Below are 18,213 nucleotides of genomic sequence, written 5' to 3' on the forward strand. Positions count from 1 at the left end.
GAGGGGGTCCTCCAGAGATGTTCATTCTTCCCATCTATGCTTCCTTTGTTCATTGAATTGATGAAACAGACAGATTAAAGGGGTGCTTCAAACAGTTAGGTGCTTCGCTCCATCAACACTGTTTCCCGTTAAGTACTAATACCGGCTCAACTAGGCACCCCGAAGTAAAGTGAGCACATTCTCTTTTTGAACTATGTTCTTTTATATTTGCGTTTAATCCTTTAAACGTAAATCCTATTCTTGTAATAAACATTTCCTTTCAAATACGTTTTTCTTTCAAACTCTACACAATTCAGAAACTACGAGTTCCCTTCATCAGGAGGTAATATTTTATCATTGAAATAAGGAACTGTAATGAGCTCTCAAGAAATATGTTCTCTCAAACAACAAATCTATAAAAGTTCATAAGAAACAACGTGCCTCCTCTATAAAGTTGATGTTAGCTGCTCGCATTACACCTGAGTTCTGCTACGCCCAGTTTCTTTCTTTTTTGGTTTACTAAATTACTACCGAATATGTAATCACATTTCCATGGTAATATTTAATTCACAGAGAATTCCACAGTTTAAAGAGATCTGAAACAGATCTTAATCTGCATTTCTAACCGGATTTAATAAGATATTTCAACAAGTTTTTGTCCAACACATGTCCAAACCTGTAAGCTACATTTAGCACATAGTAAACAAAATTGGAACCACCAAAATGTACTCTGTAGTAAAAGTACTGTTTTGCTGTCTTCTCTGATAAAGGTGAATGTACAAGTTCTAAACAATGCCCTGCCAGACTACATCACCTGTCCGTATTGTTTATTGTGGACTTGTGCTAGTATATATGTAATTTGATTTTGCTGAAAGCCTGGTAAATATATCCTTTCCCTTAGGGACACTTGGCTGCAGATGTTACACTGACGGTACAACAGACTTCAAAGTGTGTTAGAAAATGATCTTTTCCTATTCTTTGATGTTTCAGAACAGCCAATTTCCTGACAGTGTTGATTTAGGGAGAGGGGACAGAGAGGTAGAGATGTAGAGGAAGGAACAGAGAGAGGTGTAGAGGGTTGTTAGGCTTGAGAGAGAGAGGTAGAGTGGTTGGGGAAGAGGTGTGTTGATATCAAGGTGAAATAGACAGAGGTGAGGTAGAGAGAGTTGAGAAAAAGGGGGGGTCAGGTACACAAAGATGTACAAAAAGTGCTTAATTAGAGCTGGTGGGGGCCACCGGCACTCATTTTTGGGGACTGCCACTTATTTTTCTGCATCAGACATTTGCCTAAAGCAAAAGATTAGCAAGCATTTGCAATACAATAGGTCTCGCATTTACAAGAGTTGGAGCTACTGCATTGTAAATGACAATGCCATTTATTTATGTCTTGTTTTTAAAACAGATAAATAAAAGGCATTGTCATTAACAATGCCAATAGCTTAAACTCTTGCAAATGCCGACCTATTGCATTACAAATGTGTGCGGAGCCCGCGCTATAAAATGTTTTTAAAAAGCATTAGGGGAGAGCAAAGCTATTTGAGAAAATAGTGCTGCAAGCCTACCGAGTAACAACACACGTAACAGTGGGTGTCGCCATGGGAGGTTACAAAATGAGACAGGCGTTACTGAGGAGGGACTACTAAGCCGGTTGACTAATGAACAGCCACAGTTTACAGGGGACAATGGCAGAAGCCAATGAAAAATATGGATGGAGAGTGGGGGTAGCTTCAAGTCCCTTGCAGAACAGCACATGTGCTACCCAGGCTCGACTTAAAAAACAAACAAATTTGAAAGACAGAGGAAGAGGAAGACGGAAAACCAGTTAAAAAAGGAGAAAGCAGAAACCTGCAAAAGTAAGATAAAGAGGCAGGGAGTGTCTTGTTGTGGATTAAAGAAGCATGAGGTGGATTCAAAACTAGCAGCATTGTTGTTGAGGGTGCCAACATTTAACTTCACTGGCCCCGGGCTTCAGAGCAGCACTTTGAGCACAGGCACTTATTCTTTAACAAATTAAGCACTGTTACAAATCGGGAAAGAGATATAATTAAAGAAAGAGAGTGGTGAGGTAAAAGAGGTGAAGAAAAGTAAGTAAAGAAACATGAGACAGAAAGATTTTTTTTGTAATTTTTACCGCCATCAACTGCTTAAGACCATGAGGGTTGAGTTGGAGCTACCCAAATATGCACTCTAAGCTTCAGTTAAGTGCAAGTCCAACTGGCAAAATAAAACAGCATTTTTTTTATACACATCGGTATTTTATTGTGGGACTTCTAACTGTCCAACTAACTTTGGCAGGGGGGCCTAGGAAATGTTCTCACAAAGCCTAACTATAACCCCATCAAAATACTTTAAGGCCATACTCCGTGTCCTATTAAATATGTAAACATTTATTGAGCAGGGGATTATTTCAGAAATGTTCAAGGGTAAAGAAGTGATTCTTCACTTTTGAGGGTACCATTCTGTGTGACAGAAGCGTGGCCCTATTGGCTGTTGTCAAGCAAATGTTACACTGGCCCTACTCAGTCACAATCCGTGTGAGGAGCAGCGGCAGCGGCACCATGGTGACACTGCTAATGCGTTTTTCCACGCTGTTCTTGAGGATAAACACAGTGTCTTTTGCCTCACTGCTTGTGAAGGAAGTAAGCAATAATTGATTGATTGATTAATTAATTTAAATCATTTCAATGTACATTGGTACACACAGACAAACAGTTAAGAAGGGTTTAGGGCGTTAAAAACTAAAACCAGTCTAGGACGGCTAATTCCATCACATAAATACACATAAAATAGATAATCAGTATTAAGATAAAGCCGCATTGAAGGGAGAGGTGCTGGGGCTTGTAAAGGACAGTCCGGTCATAAAGTTTTTTTATACTTTGGGCAGTAAAATTGACAGCACAAGACCAGTCCCTAGAAAAAGTGCTTGACGTATTACTGTTACTGTTACTGTTGCGCTGGGGCTGGAGCCAGGTGTAAGAAAGTGACTCTATATATACTGGACCAAAATAATGTACAGGGTGTATAGAGCCCACAGTCTCCAGAGGTGTGGCAGAGGTTAAAGTTAGATGTAACCTTACTCTCAAAAGTGGTAGCTTGGTTGAGCAGTAAGGCAGTACCAAAGGACAGTGTAAAGCATTTGTTGTACACCCTCAGTCAGCAAATGGTCTCAACACTCAAGAACTGAACTCTAGGCCAATTGTTTTATATCAAAAGCGGACGTGCAGCCTTCGGCTCCGCCGGCCCCGGAATCCCGCACCACGATCCTGCTTGCCCGGCTACCCAGTTTTGGTTCTAAAAGGTGCGGGTGACGGAGCTGCTGCTGCCGGTGTTCCGCCGGCCTCTCCACCCGCCCGGATTCAGACGCTGTGGACGGACGCGCCCTGGCCCGAGACCCAGCTTCTTCCGCAGCGCCCTGCTGCCCTCGCGCCCCCTCCCGCTGATGCTCTGTGACGGGGGTGATACGGCTGGACGGCGCTTCCCTGTGAGACCAAGACCGGCGCACTGTCTGCCAACGGGGACCGCAGTACACCTCCTGGGCTGAATGGTGCCGGACGGCTGGGGCGACTTGCCAGCGGGACCTTTGTTCTTGGCCGCCATATTTCTGCTCCGTGCCCCGAGTCCCTCTGGCTGACGACGGCTAACCCACCCCGGATCTGCGTGCCTCCTCATGCATTTGTCGACCCTCGGATGATCCACCGAGACGGGCGGATCATTGCTAGCCGGTGGGTGATCGGTAGCCGCCTGATCGCGTCCCGCTGCTTCCCCCTGCCTCCCCCCGCACTGCGCTGGGCAGGAATCAAGATGGTGCAGTAGACGGCTGGCCACTGAAGAACAGTCTACACAGCCCCCTTTCAAAGCAGCGAGCTCCCCGGCGCGAAAGGGATCGGAGCAACTCCTCCCCACGGGACTGCGACCATGGGGTCTCTACAGCCCGCATTCACCCTTGCTGACGTTGTTGCAGCCCTGGGTGAGTTACAATTGGAGATGAGGGGCAGCTGTAGCGCGCTGGGGGCACGACTCGATGCCTGTTCTCGAGATTCCAGCCTGGAGCAGGGGCATTGTCTTCAACAAGATTCCGGACTGGAGTTGCTACAGCCTGATGCCGCAACATTGTCTCGTGAGACCGCAGTGGAAGATACTGTAGCCATCGCAGGGGCTGGTAATGGACTGTTGCCACTTATTAGTACCATCAACGAAACAGTGTTTCCCCCTTGCTCCATGCTAGACTGTGTGCAGCTGCGCGAGAGATCATGGCCCTGGCTACCAGTGTTTTGCCCTCCTGCCTCACCACCGGTATGCTTGCCTTGGATTCGGATTGCTTTGATTTGTGACTTGAACAGCTGGACCATGCCAGAGAGGACTGGGACCGAGGTGGATTCTTTTCCTGGGACCGGACACCATTCTTCCTTCGATTGTGCACCTCCCCCCTCCCCCGAGCGGCCATCTTCCTTTGTTCTCCTGCATTACACTGGACTAGCGAGCGGAGGGGGTGAGAGACTGAGCCCCAGGTCTGGCCAGGGATAGGGGACTTTCTTTGCTTAGTACCCGGGCGGGTGGGTGGAGGTAGGGTGGACCCCGAACTTGACTGGTTTTATTGTTGATTGCCCATTGATTCTCTCCCCAATGTATTGCTTGCTGCAGCTCTATTGATGTTGCTATTGGGGTGGGGATTGCTTATTGGACCGGCGGAGCTTGCGCGCATGTTTAATTGGCCCTCCTCCCGGATCTTCTCTTAGGGACGTTTTAGGGACGGGGTTCCTGTTCCTACTCCCTATGTCATTGGATTTTATTCTTTATCTTTCCTTTCACTTTCGCTTTCTCTTCTTCCTCTCTTCTCTTCTCTCACTATATTTCGGGTTTATGGGGCGACAGACACTCTGCTAGGGGGGGGGTAGGCCATAGCCTCTGCATGTGTGTAGGGTGGGGGGTTAACTATTAGTTGAGTTTTTTTTTTCTATGGTGCCTTTCTTTGCTCTTTTATGATTTTCCCTTCTTTCTTAGGCCCGTGTTAGGTATGCTGGGGGATGGGTGGTGGCGCCATTGAAGATGGGTTGTTGAGGCAGCTTCCTGTGGTCTGACTATCCTGTGGCCATCCTCTGGTCGGGACTTGCATGTTGTGAATTGCTCTGCCAGAAACTGATGTCTCTTGTCGAGTCCCGCCTACATGGACCTTGTTTTTCTCTTTTCGTTGTTTAAGTACGGAGTAGTATGACCTGACCTTAATATTTGCACCAAAAAAAGACTTTGAAATTAACCTACATTGCTCCTGTGCCTAGGTATGACGGCGCTTTCCAGTCTGTTCTTGCATTGTAACCATTGCCATGCCGCATTACCCTGGCGCCGTATTGCATGCACCAGTGCTAAATGTGCGACCGTGGCCAGCCGGATGGTTGTAGGCCCGTATTTGCACTGTCTTTGAGCAAAATAAAGGTTTTCAAAAATTAAAAAAAAAAAAAAAAGATATTGTTGTTTTATTTTAGAACCAACAGGTATCAAAATATACTTTTTCTCAATATGAGTGACTTTAGGTAGTTACTTTGCAAAAAGGCAATTGACTTTGTAAGTACAATAGCTACAGTGGTTGCAATAGGCAACACGATTTCAAACATAATTTAACATTGAGCTCAATGGGTTTTGCTAGATAAATGCAGTTGATTACTTTATGGATCAGTTTTCTAACCCCAGGACAGGATCCTAGATTCAGTCCCGGGACATGTACTGTAAACAGTTAAGTAAAAGCGTTTTAGTTGCAGTAGTGAATTTTAAAGAATATAAATGTATTTTCAAAGTTGTCACTTAGAAACTTTTCTGTGAAAACCAAGCAATGTTATCCTATGGAAGGAAATTCAAGTAAAGTAGGTTCTCGTTACTTTAGTAATTCAGGACTGGACTCCTAAGTCCAGCACTGGGACCTCTACCTAAGACAGGTAAGTAATTACGTTTTAGAAGTTGGTACGATTTTTAAGGAATAATTCTTGTTTGCAGAAATTGACACTTAGAAGAAATTTCACAGAAAAACAGTCAATGGTTTCCTATGGAAGGAAATTCAGGTTACTGGTAAGTACAGTTATGATTACTTTTGCGGTTCAGTACTAGGCTAAAAAGTACAGTACTGGCTTCTCCCCTGATCACAGGTGAGTAATTCGGAATTCGTTATTCGGCTGATTTTAGATGAATATTTTAAAGTTTCAAAACTCCACACTTGGAAGACATTTCAAGTGAAAACCAGTTAATGTTAACCTATGGAAAGAAAGTGAGTTATCGGCTTTTAGGTAAGTACTCGACTGGTAGAGATAAGGTTCTGGGCATAGACTCAGGGGTCTCCCAGGGTCGGAAAGGTACAGCTGTTACACCCTGAGCAGCACAGGAGCAGTCGGGTGAAGAGAGAGTAGGCCCAATGCAATCCAATGGAGGGTAGGGGCCTTTGGTTGGTGGCTGCAAGCAAGCAGGCCACTTGGCTGTGGTAGCTGAGCTCCTGGTCCCTTTTTCAGGGAAAGTGGGAAAGTAGAGTAGGGTAGTAGTTGCACTTCCAGCAGCACTCAGACGGCTGGGTGCAGGGTGCTGTTGAGCCGTCGGGCGCTCAATGTTATCCAATGGGAAAGTTAAAAAGTGAACAAAGGCTGCAGACTCGGGACGGAGATTCTTCAGGTGCAATCACCGCTTCGAGGGGTAAGTTGGGATCTTGGAGAAGAGGTAGGTACCCCTAAGGAAGACACAGGGAGCCGCAGGGCGCCGGGTGCAGGGGTGTCTTTTGGTGTCGGGAAATCTTACCCACAGCTGGTCGCGGTTGGAGGGGTCCCTGGTTCTGAGGCTGCAGGCGTCGTCGGGTTAGTCGAAGAGGGTCTTTGGGCACTGGACTTCGGGTCCCAGTTGCCGGGGGGACGTCCTTGTGGTCTTGGATCACTTAGGCACAGGCCGGGCTTGGCGGGTGCAGAGTGGGCTGGATTCGCGGTTCCTGGCTGGCACAAGGGGTATTGCTGTTTGAGCAGAACCACTGCTCGTGGGAGTCCCAGTCTTTTGGAAGGTTCAAGGCAGGCAGGTCCTCCTGGGTTTTCGAGGGTGCTGTCCGCAGGAGACGCCGGAGTTTCACAGGAGCAGGTTCAAGGATCAACAGGCTTGTAGGGTTTTGGGGCCAAATCAGTGGGCGTCGTCCTTTGATTAGCAGCTACACAGCAGGTCTTCTTGTTTCTTGTTCTTCTTCTATTTGCAATCAGGATCTGAGGAAGGAAGGTCCAGGGTGCCCCTAAATTCTAAATTTAGGGGTGTTACAGGTAGGGCAAAGGCAGGGACCAATGAGTCCTGGTCCTTGGGTGGGTACACCCCCTAGCCTGCTCCTCTCCTGTGGGAGGGGGGCAGGAGCATAGCTGTGATTGGGCAGGGCTCCCCAGCTTCAGGATGGCCAGAGCCAGGAGTCGTGCTTCACCTCGCCTCTCCCACCTGAGGGATGGGGTTGGCGTAGGCTGGCACACACCCTTTCCTCACTTAGGTTTTCCCGCTGTTCTTCCCACCAGAGTGGGTGTCAGAAACAGTGGGGGCGAGTTGCTGAGTACAGCAAGTGGCCTGGAGAAGCTCACAAAGGCGGTATGCCTTTGAAGCTTCCCCTGTCCATCCTGGGGGAGGAGGCTTGGCACCTTGTCCCAGGATGTGCATTGTTTCAGGCCCCCGAGAGTGGCAGGCTCTCGACCCAGGGGTCCAGAAACATGTTTAGTGGTGGCAGCCTCGGTAGCCACACAGTCAGGACCCTGGGAGTTGGTTAGGTTTTAAGGGGCATCTCTAAGATGCCCCCTGTCAGGCATTTTACATTAAATCCCACACTGGCATCAGTGCGGGTTTAAGGTGCTGGGAAGTTTGATATCAAACTTCTCAGAATTCAGTGAAGCCATCATGGTGCTGTGAAGTTCATAATGACAACCTCCCAGCACCATATACTCTTAATGGCAGCACTGCACTTACAGTGCCCAGGAATGACCCAGGGCACTGTAGGGACACAGGGCTCATGCACCTGTGCCCACACCACTGGCATAGGGCACCCAGTTAGAGGGGTGACTGATGGATGCCAGTGCAGTGGGCTTGTGGGCATGGCACACAGGGATGTGTGAAATGTCGACTCTGTTTAGTTCTGTACTTCGACACTCAGCCTGCGAAGGCAGTGTGTGGGTGTCAGGGCACAGGGCCCCTAAGGGCGGCACAATAAGTGCTGCAGCCCTTAGAGGTCTTCTCTGGTCACCATGCCCTAGGTACCTAGGGTACCATTTACTAGGGGCTGACAGGTGGCCAGAGATGCCAATTGGGTTTTAGTTTCAACACAGTTTTAGGGAAGGAACACAGGCTCTGGGTACCTGGTTGGCAGGAGCCCAGGGCACACCTAGTCAAAGTACATCAGCAATTCAGCAAAAAGTGGGGGAATACCTTTGCAATAAAGATAGCACTTTCTCACACCGAGCTAATATTTCTGCCAATATGATGTCAGAGTTTGCTTGACGGAGAGACCCTCAGAATGACGTTTGGCAGATCAGCCTAGTGTCCCACTGCAGTTTAGTTGTGCCTTTCCAGCATCTTAAAGACGTGGGTGGGAAACCGTACAGCCTTGCATGATGATTGTACCGGATTCCCTTTCAGTTGGGCTATTACTGCTGGGCGGGTGAACTAAGATGTGACAATCTTAAGGTTGGATGTGAAAGAATCTTTGCGTCAGGACTGCTTCCAGGAACGGATTAGGTCCTTGGATGGAAAGATACCAAGGTGGATAAGCATCAAGTCATGTTTCCGAGAAGTGAGTGGACAAGTAGTACTGTGAGCCCCAGACCACATACAATGGCATGGCTCCACCCAGCCTGGAGTCCGCAGAAACAACAGCACCGAGACCGCCCACCTCACCGCCACTGACAACATCCACATGCTACTCGACCAGGGACACATTGCGGCCCTCATCCTTCTAGACCTCTCTGCAGCCTTCAACACCGTTTCTCACTGCACGCCCGCAGCCAGACTTCACGGCGAGGGGATACAAGGAACCGCCCTCGACTGGATCCAATCCTTTCTCTACAGCAGAACCCAGAGGATCAGACTCCCTCCCTTTCTTTCCAAACCCACCGATATCAACTGCGGAGTACCCCAGGGATCATCGCTCAGCCCCACACTCTTCAACATCTACATGGCCCACCTTGCCGCCATCGTCAGACAGCACGGGCTCAGCATTGTTTCCTTCGCTAACGACACCCAGCTCTTCCTCTCACTCACAAAGAATCCGAAGATACCAGACTCTGCTTTCAGGAAGGAATGAAGAACGTGGCAGCCTGGATGAAAAACAGCTGCCTCAAGCTCAACTCAGAGAAGACCGAGGTCGTCATCCTCAGACCTTGCACCTCCGCCTGGGATAACACCTGGTGGCCCTCTGCCCTCGGGAATCCACCCACCCTTACAGACCACGCACAAAACCTCTGGATCATCTTCAACTCCTCCCTCTCCATGAACAGCCAGATCAACGCCGTCGCGTCCACTAGTTTCAATTGCCTGCGCATCCTGCATAAGACCTTCAAAAGGATCCCCCCTACTGCAGAAGGACCGTCACCCATGCACTCATAACCAGCAGACTGGACTACTGCAACGCACAAGGTGCCGGAATCAACAGAACCCTTCTACATAAATTCCAAACCATCCAGAACACCGCAGCCAGACTCGTCCTCGGTACACCGTGTCACGAACACATGACCCAACACCTACGAGACCTCCACTGGCTCCCCGTAGAGAAGAGGGTCACCTTCAAACTCCTCACCCACTCCTACAAATCCCTCAACCACATCGGACCCAAATACCTTAACAAGAGAGGATCCTTCCACATACCCAAGAAGAACCTCCGCTCCGGTGACCTCGCCCCTGCAGAGGTCCCCTGCATCCGCAGAAACAGAACAGACGGGAGAGCCTTCTCCTTCATCGCAGCAAAGACATGGAACGAGCTCCCTGTGAACATCAGACGCTCCCCAACCCTGCACACGTTCAGGAAAGACCTCAAGACCTGGCTCTTCGAATGATCCAGAGCCACTCCCCTCCCCAGCCTAGCACCTTGAGACCCTCACGGGTGAGCAGCGTGCTGTATAAACGCCTGATTGATTGATTGCCCATGCATGCCGTTTGCACATGAATGAGGCCTTATCTGAGGTGATGAAAGCTTGGCTACTCTGTTGAAGGGTCGTTTGAAGGCAGTGTGATCCATAGGGGTGTACCAAATGTAAATGTAGTGCTTTTATATAGCGCACGAATCACCCCCGAAGGGGTCTCAAGGCGCTGTGCACATACCGCTGTGGAACCCTTCCTGGCCTTTCCCTGTGAAGTGCCCACTCCTGGGCACCCCCAAGGTAAAGCCAAGCATCCTAGAGTTGTTGGGGCCATTGTGGAGATTAAGCAAGCTATTGCCCAGAGTTGCAGAGTGGGACCCATGATTAGAATATGCACAGAGGCGTGAATTATCAGGTCCAGGGAAATTGAGCCCAAGACCCGCCGAGGCGAATTGAACCTTGGTCCGGGACAGACGTCTGCATCAGGGTCTGCTGCTCTAACCATTGAGCCACACTTCTCCAAGCATCCTCTTATTGCGCCGCTTTGATTGAATGCTGGATATTAGAGAATCATTAGTTATTTTCGTGTGTCCCATTTTTAAATTTCCAGCCAGCACTGGTATGTGAGTGAGCCATTCTCAGCCTGCAGCAGACTTTCAATAAGGCCCCATTTCTTGCTGGGTCCTAATGGAGCAGGCCGAACTCAAGCCTGATTTGGGCTTGCGAAATGTGCTGCGGAATTTCAAAGCGTTTTTTGAAGAGGTTCATTTGTATTGTACTTAGAGTAACCATATCCTTCCCTTTTAGCAGTTCTGAGCCATAGGTTAGTGAAGGCACAAATGTAACACTCACGACCTAAAGAAGGTGGAGTGTTGAGGTGTTTCGTGTCTTTTGCTGTGAGGTTATGAATGCAAACAGGAGCTTTTTGCGGTGGGTTGTCTGGTTGATAGATAGGTGCTGAAAGTTAGGTGAGGATCTAAATAAACACTGAGATGTTTATTGGTATTTGCCAATTCTAGGACGTTGCCCTTGGCTTGCCAATTGAATTTGGGCTGCGTATTGCTGTGTGTGCTCCATCAAACAATATAGCAAATTACAGCTGACTGTCTCTGCAAACCCTTTTAGGGATGGAAAAAGCTGTAAAGCATGAGGACGCAGTGGGCAGCTTCTTCACTTAATATATCTAATATGTAGAAGAAGAAACAGGACCTGTCAAGCTTTAAAGCACATTGTTCTATGATAGTTATTTTAATCTCATGTTGGTCTGCTGCATATCAACATTGCTGAGTGATCATGCTTTACATGCAAGCATCTTCCAAATGCCTTAACTTGCTTCCACTTTTACTGTCATATCAAAAGCCATGAGGTGTTGCATAAATACATCATGGTATCAAAATAAGCATGCACCTTGAGCTGCCTGAGAAAGAGCCAGGTGCCCTTACAGCTAATTTTCTATGCCTAGTGCACCACACAGAATATAATATCAGCACACAGTGAGACACCATAATGTTCTAAGATTCTAAGATGCCAAAAAATACACAAAGTAGGGATTAGCCGTGCTCTGACAAAAACAAGGATATTAATCTCAGCTTGACAAGTGGCTTGAGTGGTCAAATTGAGCCTTCATCATTTATCCATGTCTAAGAATGCCGCAAATGTTAGATGTATCGCTTGTATGTGGCACAAGGGCTGTATTTCTGTCAAGGATGTCCATCCGGTGGTGGATCCACGGATACCTGAGGCACTTCGCTGGAGTCCACATTGGATATTTCCCACCAATGTGGGTCCTCTCTGATGTGATATACAAGTCTTTGAAGCAACATTCCATCGTGTTGTCTGCCTGTAGGTTCAGGTACCATGAAAACATATACAAAGAGATGACCTGGAGAGAACCAGATTTTTTTCGTTTACTGCATTGTAAATATGACTTACCCGAGGCTGGGCAATTTTAAGAATCAAGGACATGATCACAATCCCACGGTCCTTCCTCTGTCAGTGCTTCTCTACCTTCAGGAGCATGCCACTTCTGGCAGGCATTATTGTTGTGGACATAACATAACATAACATAACATAACATAACATAACAAGACATTTGTAAAGCGCGCTACATACCCTTGAGGGTCTCAAGGTGCTGGGGGGGGGGGGGTGCGGGGGGCTGCTACTCATTGAAGAGCCAGGTCTTGAGAAGTCTTCTAAAGGTTGGCAGGTCCTGGGTCTGTCGTAGGTTGGTGGGGAGAGTGTTCCAGGTCATGGCGGCGAGGTGGGAGAAGGATCGGCTGTCGGCGGTGGTTTTCCGGATGCGAGGAACTGTGGCGAGGGCGAGGTTGTCAGAGCGGAGGCTGCGGGTGGGGGTGTAGAAGCTGAATCGGTCGTTGAGGTATACCGGTCCGGCGTTGGGGAGGGCCCTGTGTGCGTGGATGAGGAGCTTGAAGGTGATCCTCTTGTCGATGGGGAGCCAGTGCAGGTCTCTCAGGAGAGGTGTGATGTGGCTGTGTTGTAGGACATTGAGGATCAGTAGTGCCGCAGCGTTCTGGATGCATTGTAGCCGTCTCCGGAGCTTTGTTGTTGTTCCTGCATAGAGGGCGTTCCTGTAGTCCAGTTTGCTGGTGACGAGTGCATGGGTGACGGTCTTTCTCGTGTCGGAGTGGATCCATTTGAAGATTCTGCGAAGCATTTGGAGGGTGTTGAAGCAGGACGCGGAGACGGCATTGACTTGCTTGGTCATGGAGAGGGCGGAGTGGAGGAGGATCCCCAGGTTGCGTACGTGTTCGGTGGGTTCTGGGGGAGTTCCTAGCGAGGTGGGCCACCAGGAGTCGTTCCAGGCTGAGGGGGTGGAGCCGAGGATGAGAACCTCCGTCTTGTCTGAGTTCAGCTTCAGTTTGCTCTCCTTCATCCATTCGGCGACGGCCTTCATTCCTCTGTGGAGATTGTCTTTGGCGGTGTGGGGGTCTTTGGTGAGGGATATGATCAGCTGGGTGTTGTTGGCGTAAGAGATGATGTTGAGGTTATGTTGTCGTGCGACGTGGGCGAGCAGTGTCATGTAGATATTGAACAGCGTTGGGCTGAGGGAGGATCCTTGTGGGACGCCGCAGATGATCTCGGTGGTCTTTGAGCGGAAGGGTGGGAGGCGGACACTCTGGGTTCTGCCGGAGAGGAAGGATGTGGTCCATGCCAGGGCCTTCTCTTGGATTCCAGCGTCGTCGAGGCATGCTATTAGGATGCAGTGGCAGACCGTTTCGAAGGCTGCTGATAGGTCCAGAAGGATGAGGGTGGCTGTTTCTCCTTTATCCATCAGGATCCTGATGTCGTCGGTGGCGACGATGAGGGCGGTCTCTGTGCTGTGGTTGCTGTGGAAGCTGGACTGGGATGGCTCCAGGATGCTGTTGTCTTCGAGGTAGCGGGTCAGCTGTCTGTTGACAATGTTCTCTGTGACTTTCGCCGGGAAGGGGAGCGGGGAGATGGGCCAGAAGTTCTTGAGGTCCTTGAGATCTGCCTTGGGTTTCTGCCTTGCCTAGGGCGTTGATCTTGGCGTGTTTCCAGCTTTCCGGGAAAGTAGATGTCTCGGAGGAGGTGTTGATGGTTTTCCGGAGATGGGGTGCGATGGCTGTCCCAGCTTTGTTGAAGACGTGATGGGGGCATGGTTCCGATGGGGTTCCGGAGTGGATGGAGTTCATGGTCTTGATGGTGTCTTCATCACTGACATTGGACCAGGCGGTCAAGCGACTGGTGCGGGTGGAGGTCGCGGGGGTGGTGTCGGCGATGGATGTGGGGGTGTTGGAGTTGAAGCTGTCGTGGATGTAGGTGATCTTACGGTGAAAGAAGGTGGCCAGTGAATCGCACAGGTAGCGAAGGTGGGATGTCGTTGGTGTTGGAGCTGGGGTTGGAGAGTTCTTTCACGATGCTGAAGAGCTCTTTGGAGTTGTGTGCACTGTTGTCTAGGTGGTTCTTGAAAGCGGTTCTTGAAGGCGGTCCTCTTGGCGGTCCTGATGAGTTGGTGGTGCCTTCAGGTGGCGTTTTTGTGGGCTGTGTGGTTGTCTGGAGTTCGGTCGCAAAGCCATCTCTTCTCCAGCTTCCGACAGGTGTGTTTGGAGGTCCGGATGTCCAGCACACAAGTCCTGCCACTAACATCAAATACACAACAGTTATCTTCCCCAATCTACAATGTCAAACTTTACTTACTAGGAAATCAATTGTTTCTCTGCCCCATCAAGGCAATCGAATGTTTCTTCTCCCACTCACATCTCCTTGACAATTACACATGCAAGAACCTAGCGATTCAATTAAATGTGAATATGTAACTGAGCTCTTATGTAACATTTACTTCCGCAGAGGCCAGGTTCCAACTGCTCAGTATCTGAAAGATCTGGACCGACTTTACTTACTTTTAATTATCAAGCCCGACTATTTTAACTGGGTACTGGTGGGATTGGCGTAATCCATTACAGCTCTTTGAAAACATTGATTTGCTAGGCGTACTCTTTATTACTTCTCCAGATCATCATCTACCAAAAGACACCAGCACCAAGCATGATGGCTATTGGCCAAATGAGTGCCAAGACGAGTTAAACATCAGATTTCTTACAGCCATCCAAGGCCTAGCCCCACCATCTGTCCCTCTCTCAACTAAAAGGGCGAAATACTTTAATAGATCCGCACTTCTACAGGGCAAACCCCGGAACAAACAAGACCGGATCACTTGCGTGATTAATCACTCTACCCTAAATCACAAACTGAGGAATATCATAAATAAAAATTGGAAAATCTTGAACATGGATGAAAGTGGCTCTCCACTTCCCCTACCCATGTTAGCTTACAGAAGAAATAAAAACCTAAGGGACATGCTTGTCCATGCGAGACCCCCGACCAGAAATGCTTATTTCAATAACCAGCTTTCCATCACTGGCCTTCCTGCGGTCGTGGGTAACCACAGGTGTGGCGGCTGCCACGCTTGCGACTCAGCCCTTATTTCTGACACGGTAACCTACAATGAAAAAAAGATCAAATTACGTTGCCTTACCAACTGTCGTAGTAGCAACATTGTATATATTTTGTTCTGTGATTGTGGCTTAGCCTATGTTGGCGAAACAGGACGTGAGTTTCGCGTCCGTTTTAGCGAACACAAGTCCGCTATTAGGACTAAGAAACTCTCAGCCCCATTAGTAGAACACTGCATTGAGAAGTCACATAAGGAGGATGAGATCAGATGGTCCATCCTGGAAAAGGTCACTCCTAAAATGGGTAAGTCCATTAAAATCACGCGGAAAAAACGTGAAACTTTCTGGATCTTCCTTTTGGACAGTGTCAAGCGAGGACTAAACGAAGAGCTATCTTGGTATGTTACCAAGTAAAGAATCTTTCCTCTTAAAAAAATTTCCCCCCCCCCCATAATCTGTGCCATTACACAATCTATTCCGGGCTAGTATCTCGTGATGCAGTCTATATAAGAATTTCCACCTCATTCACGACTCTTTATACGTGGCTCGTTTATTTCACACTTTTAACACATTGTCGTCTAGCCAGCAGGATTTCACCAGCCTGCCTTGCCTTATTTTTATAAGATCTCTGCCGGGCTAGTAACTTAAGACACAACCCGTAAAAGAAATCCCACCTTAGTCACGACCTTTTAGACGTGGCATTCTTTTTTATCTCACACTTGGAGATAATATATCACTGTTTAGCTAGCATGATTCTACGAGCCCGTTTTGCTCGGTACCTATAAGATGGCCGCCACCATGTAGTCCATTGTCTATGACTATGCCGCGATACTCTCGCGGTCTTCGCTCTACTCCCGCGATATTTCAACTCAGTCAGGAGAGTATAAGAATTGGTGGACGTCAACAATGTCCCACGGAGGGTCTCTGGAACGCGGAGGGATTTGGTCGTTGCACACCGGATACGAAGGTAAACTCAACGGAAATTTATCTGAGTCAGAGGAGTATAGAGTAGTTGCCCTCTTAGACTTAAAGATATAATTCTCTCTACGTGGTAGCACCGACCTTCAATCTGCACAGCGGGCTTAACCCATGGGTTCCTTTGCGGTATTTTCACTCGGGTGTTAACAGACTATGGGACCTCACAAGTTTAGGATATTGATCACCCACTCTAAGCATAAAGCTCTAGATCTTCTGGTGTATGCGTTTTTCTTTCACCTTTGCCGGCATGCCCGACTCAGTGCGTGCAACTTTGAAACGCTTCTACGCCCTAGGACTAGATTATATGCATATTACTTTCGTCCTGCAGGGTCGCGGTGGCTGAACAGTGTCAATTATTCTACAGAATATCTACTCATTTGATATATTATCACCATTGGTAAATGTAAGTCTCCATGTAGTTTTACTGGTTTTCCACGTTTTCGATATCTCGACAATGCCTATGGTGTCCCTGAATAGACGTGTTGGTATCTCTTTATGTCATTAGAGACTGAAATGTTACAGGAGTTAACCCTCTACGTGGACTGACATACCCTGAGACCTTCCTCTTGATTTTATGAAATAAAAGCATCTCTTCAGAACTCCAACTCGCTCGTCCCGGTATGTTATCTTAAACGCTAACTGTAGGGGGTCCAGCTGTCTCATAGTATTAAGGCTCATCTTTTCCAGAATGACTATGACATGGGGTTATCATACATTTCTCTTGTAGCTTTCCACACAGAATTTGGTATCCAAGATATTAAGATGAAGCTCTGAGGGTCACCCACTACATCTGACTTGGCATTATGGGTAAGCCTATTAATTAGGGACAACGCATGCATACCACTTAGTCCTTTCTACCATAACCTACCTAAACAGTTTCCCTTGGTCCCCTCACAGATGCGGTGCACTTCATGTGACTTTACCTCCTAATTCTGAAATAGAACTCGTTCTAGTGATAGCTGACCTATTACCTTGTAAGTATTGTTACATGACTGGATATACCTTTGTATGTAGTACCTTCTTAGATAACATCTAATGCAAAATAGGAATCTCTTTGTACATTTGGTCCCTCCATCATTAACTCTCAGAGTGACTAGTCACCTAGCGTCAGCACTATGCTCTCTCATGACTAGACTCTCCTGTCTGCCACTCCAGAATGTAGATTTACTCTCTCTAGCCACAGTGATGAACCCCGGGTTCCAACCCAACAGTGAATGTATTAATGCTCTCTTGTTAATAATTTTTTGTGTATGTGATAGTGACAGATTTGTCTTTTCTTTTTAGGCCATTTTTCCTTTTGTTTGATCCCCTGTTATCTGCACAATTTGATGAACAAGGTCCTGATGAAGGTGGCTTGATCCACCGAAACGCGCGTAGACCCGCCACAAGGGCCAACAATTACACCTTGGTGCCCTTGGATCACATTAGCGTAGTCATCTTGCTATTTGGAATCCAGTTCCTTCTCCATCTTTGTATGTGGTGTGAATGTAGAATGATTGTTAGCACGTGAGCGAGCTGCTGTGTATGATTGTTTTTCAGGGGACCTGCTAATTTGCTGCTGTTTTTATGACTGTTTTGTGCTCTTTATGAACTTTTTCAATTAATATATGTATTACCCATTATATAAAAAAAGATTTTTTGATCAACAATAGTATTTATATGAATTTATATCTATAAAAAAAGAACAAATAAATATTTTTTTGAATGAACTTTGTTTGCACTTTACCTCCTTCTGTCACTGTCTTTTTGATTACTCAGAGATGTACGCACATTATTGAATGATACAGCCACTGTAGGAACACCCTTCTTGCTTTGTGTATTCCTGTTCCCCTCGGTTCCAGGGCTATAATTTATATATTTGAGGGGGTCCCATTGCTCATGTTTAACCTCTCTCAACTATCCCCTTGCCACACCCTTCCCAGATAACTGTGCTCTACCATCTACAATGTCTTAGCTGTACATATGCCAAAATGAGCCCCTTCAAGGTTCTGTTCATGTGAATTACACTCCGGGACTCCCTCTGTTACCAATTCAGAACCACCTCCTCGTTCACAGAGATAAAAGAATCTTAAAGCACATCTCTCTCTTCAGGCACATGTTAGCACATAATTACCCTCTGTCTCTCACCTCTGAATCCGACCATGCAGCCAAGCCTGACTGCAACTACCCAGTTAATCTTGCGTCTCCAACGAGTAACTTATGAGCTACCAGTAGCTCTCTAGCTACCTGTGAGTAGCTCTCCTGTGTGTAGCCCAGACTACCAAATT

The 18,213-nt window shown here is 47.6% G+C and overlaps 1 protein-coding gene across 2 annotated transcripts in view; it reads left to right on the top strand.

Moving 5' to 3' along the window:
* Positions 1–18,213, top strand: part of LOC147672551 (NTPase KAP family P-loop domain-containing protein 1-like) — a 112,315-nt gene that overhangs the window by 53,134 nt on the left and 40,968 nt on the right. The gene's annotated exons all lie outside the window — the stretch shown is intronic.

The sequence above is a fragment of the Lissotriton vulgaris genome, unplaced genomic scaffold (genome assembly GCF_964263255.1).
Source record: "Lissotriton vulgaris unplaced genomic scaffold, aLisVul1.2 SCAFFOLD_1104, whole genome shotgun sequence".
Classification (NCBI taxonomy): Eukaryota; Metazoa; Chordata; class Amphibia; order Caudata; family Salamandridae; genus Lissotriton; species Lissotriton vulgaris.